Here is an 8,350-nt window from a genome sequence, read left to right on the forward strand (position 1 = left end):
GAACACCACAGAGTCGGACTCAGTAAAGAGGAAAGAGGTTATTCTTTAAGTAACACTACTTCTCAACCAGGATTAAGAGACCAATGCACTGAACTAAGAAAACATATTACTCATTTATTGGCTGCCACCAAACTATTAAATCGTGAGATTTAAGATTGAACACAATTACAAATGTATTTTCCGTGAAAACAACAAGACCCTATTCCATTTTATGGATAATATGATATGAAATAATAATATTCATATTAATATGAATAACCCAAACAGAAAGAAAGGGAACACCATCATCAGTGGAGCTCAGATTCAACCTTTTATCATGGCAACAAATGAACAAAAATGATTTTTATCACAGAAGAACAGGAATTTCCAAACTTTTCCTTTAAAAATAATCAAATTTTTGAGAATCAGAAAAGTCAATTGTTTACTTTTACTTTTTGTGGCTTTCGATAAATTCTCTAACAGCGTGAGGAACCATTTTTAGGTCCTCGGTTTGATCCCGAAACAATGTTTCAGGATCAAACTGGGGTCCCTTGATGAGGGTCTCTGTGTTCTCACAGATGCTGCTCCCCTCTGATTACAACACATCTGTAGAAAAGAAGTTGTGTATTTTTCACATGCTGATAACATGAGGTGCTTCAACCATCATTTGATAGAACAGGAGATACTTTAGTACATGTTAATTATTGTCATTTGATAACAATTTCTGAGGAAAAATTGATTTGAAAAAAACTTATGTTAATCTTTTACATTACACATTTATTTACTCCTATTTCATTTCTTGAAAACCCCAAGAAAGAAATAAGTAAAATCAAGGCTCAGAACACAGAGGTTCAGATAATGGATCAGAATGTCAGAAAAACAAAAAAAATGGAAGGTTTGATAGGAAATTCATCAGATAAAGACAGCAATTTCATGGTCTGATCGTTTATTCAGACTTAAAGCTGCATACATTTTCTGTCAACATCATAAACAGTGAAAGGACATGAAATGTCAGACAATATCTTTTGATAAAAGTGCATCAAAATTAATTTTCTCTGACCATGGCGTCGATGTGAATTATGTAAATGCAGAAATGAAACTGTCCAACAGCTCCAGCAGACTTGACAGGAAAGACACAAAAAGCAGAGCCTGTTGGAAAAACATGTCGGCGGGCAAACATGATGGGTTCATTGAGTGAGTTACTGTGGCAACCATTGAGAAAATCTCAGGTTCTAGAACAGAAAACTCTAAATTTTATATATAGTCCCACAGGATCTTTGAGTGCAAAGATCCTGTGGGAATTCCAGATCCAGACTGACAGAGTTGTAGTGGCAAACCAACCACACATTGTAGTACTGGATGAAGAACAGAGGTAAGCCGTTGTGGTGGATGTGGCAGTACCAAGCGAAGGAAACATCAGGAAGAAGGAACGTGAGAAAATGGAGAAATACCAGGAACTTGTTTTTGCTAAAAAAATCATAAAAATGATAAAAATAAAATAAAATAAAATAAGAAAAATTGTTTGGAAAAAGTAATTTTACCAGGATCCCTAAAAATGCAAGATTTAAAAAAAAAATCTTTTTGCGTTGTTTTTCTGTGCTTGTGGAAACAGTTCGGCCCTATACTAGTTGAGAAAAATCTGCAGGGAATTCCCATTCATTTGAAGGTAACTTTTCTGACACGTCCTGCTTAAAACCCAAAAAGTCAGAAGGATCGTTCAAATGAAAGTTTGGACACACCTTCCCATTCATTTGAATTTGGTCTGTACTGTATATGTGTGTGTACTAGAGCCAGGCGTGGTTCAACAAGTACCCTTAAATGATTAAAATTGACTTCTATCTTACATGTTTCACTTTTGGAACAGGAAGAAACAGACTTGTTGCTTGTTTTAAATTGATTTATTTTAACCTCTAAGGCAATATTAAAAAAACATGACAGCTGTACTAGAAGAGATTTCTTTTATAAATGTTGCCATTGTAATAGTTAGCTATTACAATAGCTAAAACGTTTTGCAAGGCGAGCAGGAGGGGGGCAGAAGACTTTCAAAGGGTGGCAAACAAGAACAGCAGAGTGTGTATTTCAAACTGTTTTTTTTATTTATTGCTTCCTCAAGCATTTGCAATGCCCATAGAAGTTTGCATTGATGATTTCTTAATTTTTGACTCAATTTTTGACTAATACTGACTCAAAAATTTGGGGGCAAGTAGGAGGGCAAAGGTTTTTGTTGGGGGCACCTGCCCCACTTGCCTCTCAGTAGCTACACCAACATTTGACTTAAAAATTGAAGGGGGAGTGAATTAGAGTGAATTTTAAGTTAGAAAATGGCTTAATTGGATAAGCAAGTCTCTGGCTTGTTTGCTCCTCTTATATTACCAGTTTTAAAAAAAATGCTGATTTGAAATTTTGTAACAATAGGTGGGGTTTTGAAAAGTTCTCAGAGAGAATTTTGGCTGTGCACTGAGAAAATGTAAAAAAATTCAACTAAAGGGAAGATTTGTCTGCACTTACTTATTAATAGCAATATTGTTTTTCATCATCTAACTTGTTTATCAATCAAATTCCTTCAAAAATGTATGGATAAACCAAGTTGAAAATGATTATGACCAAACCTGTCATTACTAAAGACTAACGGGCAAATTTTGTGACATTTAAAAAACATTTTTTCAAAAGAATTTAAATGTTTTTTTCAAAGGGTGTCACAGTAGAATGCTAAAAAGGTTGTTGCTTGCTGGAGCACTTTGCAAAATTGGCTTTAATGTGTTGTTTTCCTGATTTCACGGAGAATCTACAAGTGAAATTTTTTTTTACCCAGTTCTCAGCCAGACAGCTTGAACTGTATGTCAGGAAATCCTAATCAAATTTTACTGATTCCACACATACTGTTCACAGCTGCAATCAATGCGCTGTTTGCATGAAAACTCCAGCTTCAAGTGTTCCAGATGTCATTAGCAGCTCAGCAGCGTGAACTCAGAATGTAAACCAAGCTGTTTAGATACATTAAATGTACATTCAAAAAAATCCATATAAATTATTTAGCCTAGAATACATGATTAAATCTGTGATAAATCTTTTAGTAATAGATATTAAACATACAATAAGAATTCCTACAGGGCTGAAAATGATAGAGAGCATGTAAAATTGAGCAGCATGGCACGCTGGACTCAGACTTTTTTATTCTTTTTGTGTTTAGTTTTTACATGATTTTAGCAATACTGTGTTGGAGTAAAATCAACCATGACACAATCTCTTTCTATAGCTATGTGCTATGATATCTTTTACCTTAATCTGTGAGGAGAAACAATTTCCATAAGGGGAGATATCACAGGAATGAGAGTAAATATTTATGGGTGTTAAAAGAAAAATGCGCATGAAATAAGTCTATAATCATAGGCAGTTATATAAGGGATATTGGCTGATGAAGTGTGCATTATCAGAAATTGACCCACACCGTGGGGTTGCTTCCGCGTAGTGCGTTAATTTCTGACTATGCAAATTTCGAAGGGCATTATCCAGCCTATACCAAGGTCACCTACAAAAGAAATCGATATTCCACAAGTTTTTAGTACTTTATTTTTTTGTTGTTTTTACAGATTGGATTGCTTCTTATTTTTTTGTACAAAAAGCAGACTATTTGGGACATGGTGCGGCACGTTGTCACGGTAACGTGACATAGCACCGCTTAGCCAGCTGACTTCAACTGCAGTAGCAAGGGAAAGCAATATTTATGCTGATCGTCAAGATGAGTTAAATAAAGCATCAGTTCAGAGAGAAAGTTCACATCTTACTGGTTGTTTTTGTCCAGATTATGAAGCTAAAGGTTTTTTCTGGGTTTTTTTTTAGGCCTTTAGTGTTGGACAGGTTTTACTATCACAAAAAGAGGTTATATAGCTAGAAACCAGAGTGTAGATTTGTATAAACCCCTTTTTGCTGTATTATTTTTTATTTATTTGTTACATTAAGTGTGTGTGGGGAGGGAGAGGGGAAAAATGTGAGGGGGGGGGGGGGGTGGAAGAGAGTAAAAGGAAGAGAGGGGAGATACAAGTACTGATTTGAATAAGTTATTATTTTAAGCTGTAACAATTATACCAGATCTGCTGGAAAGACAAATATTACATCAAAGGTGAAAATCTGACACGAGGATGAGCGGAAAATATCTGTCCATCAATACACTGTGGATTAGGAGGAGGGATGAAGCAGACAGGGAGCAGTGTGGCAGTGTGCACGTGCACGTGGGGGTCGAGATACATGCATGCTGCCGATGTGAACTGTGTGTTCATAAAATGAACCAGATCCTACCCAGACAGATCAGCCAGACCAGGAGAGGGGAGGAGAGACCCCCAGGCCAAGAGCCCCCCCGACACCCGGACCCAGGCAGCCCGGGAGGGGGGGAGAAGGGGAGGTTGTTTTAAAGAAGCCAGCGTAGTGATACAGAAGATTTGAGATAGGTGACCGGACACCCCTTTCTGGGGTGTGCGGTTATCACTTTTTGCTGCATATCCAGCAGCCAATCAGAATCCAGTATTCACCCGGACCATAGTATAAGAAAGGGGTTAATGGCTGACGAAGTGTGCATTATCACTTTTTAATGCACCCGTGGAAGCCTGAACGGTTTCTTCCGCGAAGTGCGTTAAAAAAGTGAAAATGCACACCTCGAAGGCCAATAACCAGCTCATACCGTGGTCACTTAAAAAAAAAAATTATTAACCAGTTTTTAGTCCTTACTTCTTGTTTTTTTCCCGATTTGGTTCGCTTTTTTCCCGAAAAGTGGACTATTTGTTACGTGGTGCGGCGCGTTGTCACGGTAACGTGACATGGCACCGCACCACCGCTGTAGTCAAGATTCGGCGATATAAAGCGATAAATATATATGCTGATCGTCCCGATGGGTTAAATAAAGCATCAGTTCAGAGAGAAAGTTCCCCTCTTACTGGTTGTTTTTGCCAGATGGTGAAGCCAAAGGTTGTTTTAAAGAAGCCGGGCCAGTGATACAGAAGATTTGTGATTGGTGAACGGAATCTCTTTTTGGGGCGTGCTGTTATCACTTTTTAACGCACACCCACCAGCCAATCAGGATTGAGTATTCACCCGGACCATGGTATAAAAAGTGATACTGCAAACTTTGAAGGCCAATAACCCGCTTATACCATGGTCACTTACAAAAGACATAAATATTAACCAGTTTTTAGTCCTTAATTCTTGTTTTTTTCCTGATTTGGATTGCTTTTTCACAAAAAGTGGACTATTTGTTACGTAGTGCGGCGCCTTGTCACGGTAACTTGACAAGGCGCTGCACCACCGCTGCAGTCAAGATTCGGCGATATAAAGCGATAGTCCCAATGGGTTAGATAAAGCATCAGTTCAGAGAGAAAGTTCACCTCTTACTGGTTGTTTTTTGTTCCAGTTGATGAAGCTAAAAGTTGTTTTAAAGAAGCCGGGGCAGTGATACAGAAGATTTAAGATAGGTGACCGGAACTTCTTTTTGGGACGTGCAGTTATCACTTTTTAACACACACCCAGCAGCCAATCAGAATCGAGTCTTTACCCGGACCATGGAATAAAGGTAATTGCAGGTTTGAATAAGGAAGTATTTTATTGCAGAAGAGGATTTAATTTGACAGTCTGACTACCTTTTTTGCCACAGTTTATCTGTAAAACTCAATCAAGTCTTGACAATTTTATGCATCAGGCCTGGTTTTCCCTCTTCACACAGAGCCTCACATAGTATTTCACATGACATTGATGAAGCGAGGAAAGCTGCGCGCCTTTAAAAACACTGACAACGTGTAATTAAGGAAACGGCATTTATGAAAGATGGAGTGCATGAGCAGTTAGAATATTACGCGCAAGCTGGACACAAGCTTCTCCTAAGACGAGAAGATATAGTGCACCAAAGGCTGCTAAGAACCACCAATTCAGCACCAAATCACAGGCAAAGAATGAACTTCTGATTAAAACAGCCAGAGGCTGTCAAAAACAACAAAAAAAATGATGCAACAAATTACTGATTAAGTTTTCCTGCATCTCCTTCTAAATTAGGTATGATTGTGCCTACTCAAATAAAAGGGAATGTATTGAATGAATACAATTAAAAAAAAATTAGAGTCCGTATGAATAACTGAAAAGATTGTTTAAATGATTGTTGTTCATGTTTTGTTGAAAATTACAGATTACTTGTTGATTTTAGAATTGTGTTAAAGTTTCACATCCAGTTCCTTTGAGCTGGTAAATTTTATTAGTGGATCAATGCTGTTGAAGTGCCAAAACTACATGTTGACAATCTCTGATTTAAATAAAAAATCAATTAAAATCTCCTTTCTATTACAGGGTCAAATGGGGTGTCACGGCTAATTAATAATGGATTGGTTTGTGCTCACAAGTTTGCACAATAAGATAAAACTGACAGTCTCTGAAGTTGATGATAAGATTGTGGAGTTTAAATTAACACAGGTCTTTGTTTGCATTTATGAATATTAATGTTGATTTTAATCTTTTGTTATTCTGATTGTACAGCTGACCTAGATACAAATAAAAAATCAACATATGAAGCAACCCACTCCTTGTATAAATATCTAGGGGCATCAACGAGGTAAGATTTTCACCATGTATATATATATTATATTTATGAAGAACATGATTACGAAGACACAACTCCAATAATAAGGAGCTTTCTTTCCACCACAGAAAATCCTCAGGCAGTCCTGAAGCTGTGGCCAGACAGAAGCAATATGGAGTGTGGAATCAGGAAGCGTTGAGCAACTTAAGCTTGTAGGGATGAGACTGCAGTGCTGTTGAAGCGTATCTGATAAAGGTGAAAGGAGACCAGGAACAATAGCGCAGTGGTCATAACGAAGTTTATTGTCTTTGGTGTGTTAAAAATGCCTGAGGCTATGAACGTATGAGGCTGTTTCACAGTAGAAAAAGGTCAGGTTGGGATTAAGAGAACTGTCTTTAGGGTGAGACAATTCTGATGTTCTAGTTGTGCTTAAAGAAGATAGAATTGAAAGAGGATGGATATGAATTAGAGTTGGCAATCATAGAAAATGTAATAGGGTCACTTTGAATGAAAAGGATATATTTAGTGATAATGCCTTGTTTTTATTAACAGAATTGTTAATACCTTCCCCAGACCCAGAAGTAGTGAGTTCTCCAGACGTTTCTTTACCTCACTGCACTTACCCACTTACCTCAATCTCCTCACTATTTCCTCTCCATTGTTGTAATGTGACACATCAAACAACAAGATGGGGTCAGAGCCTATCTACAATGGGAGCCCAGAAAAGATTAAAGGAGGAGGCATTGCCACACAATGTCTGCCCTTTGCCTGCTTTAAGTTTCTACTGCAGTCTAATCCCAGTCTGCTCTGACCGGGTCTTTGGGTTTATCTTCCCCATAGACTTCTTTATTGGGGTCGTTGGAGGGGTTCCCAGAGGATCCGTATTCTACTGCATCATGAACATTTATAAAATATTTGATACAGGCTTTTTTTAGACTCCACTCTCATTAGCACGATCCAAATTTAACTTAACCCCTTTTTCAAAAGGTTTTAAAAACATCTTATTTCATTCATCTTATTTTATTAAGATGACTATTATTTTCCCCAAAGTTTAGTTTCTTGCTTCATTGAAAAAAAAAGTGTTTCTAGGTGCCGTTTCATACCAAAGTCTTTCATCTCTACATAAAAGGTAAGTGGATTTCTTTTTTTGCTTCTTAAAGACATTTAGTTATTTTTTAAGTCTAAAAGCTATAACTTCCCCTGTCAGTAAGGAATCTTGTGGTGAAAAGGTTAAAACATCCAGCTTTCTTTTCTTTGGGAATTTAGTGTTACTTTTGTAGCAAAAAGGCATTTAAGGAATAAAAACCCAGCACCAAAAGTATTTTTAACTATATAAGATGTATGATTAAAATACTCAGCACAGTTTTATGTCATAAAGCCCAGAAAACCTTTTTTTCCTCATCTTAAATAAGGTGTATTTGCAGAACTAATGTACTAAAAGCCTAAACACAAACTCAGACGTTCTCCGTCATCCTGAGACAATCAGTATACAGTAAATAATACAAGAATCTCTCTGCTCTGATCAACAGCAGACAAATCCTCTCCAGCCATGAGATCACAAGGACTCTTTTGTGCCTGACTTTCTAAGCAAATCAAGTGATGATGCATGTGATCCCTGAGGGAGTGATGCTGATCTGAAAAAGAAAAAAGGAGGAAGCAAAAGGAAAAAGGTTGTTTCAACTCTCATCAAGCGTGTGCAGAAAAACTTGTAGATAACAAAAACATGAGAACATTCTCTGCATACCCTGAGATCACATGTTACAGCAGACTTCTATAAGGTCATGTGAAATCACGCAAGAGTCAAGCAAAAAGGTAGCC

At 37.3% G+C, this 8,350-nt stretch overlaps 1 long non-coding RNA gene across 1 annotated transcript; it reads right to left on the bottom strand.

Annotated features, from left to right (window-relative positions):
* Positions 1–6,812: 6,812 nt before the first annotated feature.
* LOC110016005 (uncharacterized) lies at positions 6,813–8,350 on the bottom strand. The gene is made up of 2 exons (XR_002291261.2): positions 8,277–8,350; positions 6,813–8,166 (listed from the first exon to the last, which is right to left on the bottom strand). It is a non-coding gene; the product is annotated as an uncharacterized LOC110016005 (long non-coding RNA).

The sequence above is a fragment of the Oryzias latipes genome, chromosome 12 (genome assembly GCF_053564925.1).
Source record: "Oryzias latipes strain Hd-rR chromosome 12, Olatipes_Hd-rR_3.1".
NCBI lineage: Eukaryota > Metazoa > Chordata > Actinopteri > Beloniformes > Adrianichthyidae > Oryzias > Oryzias latipes.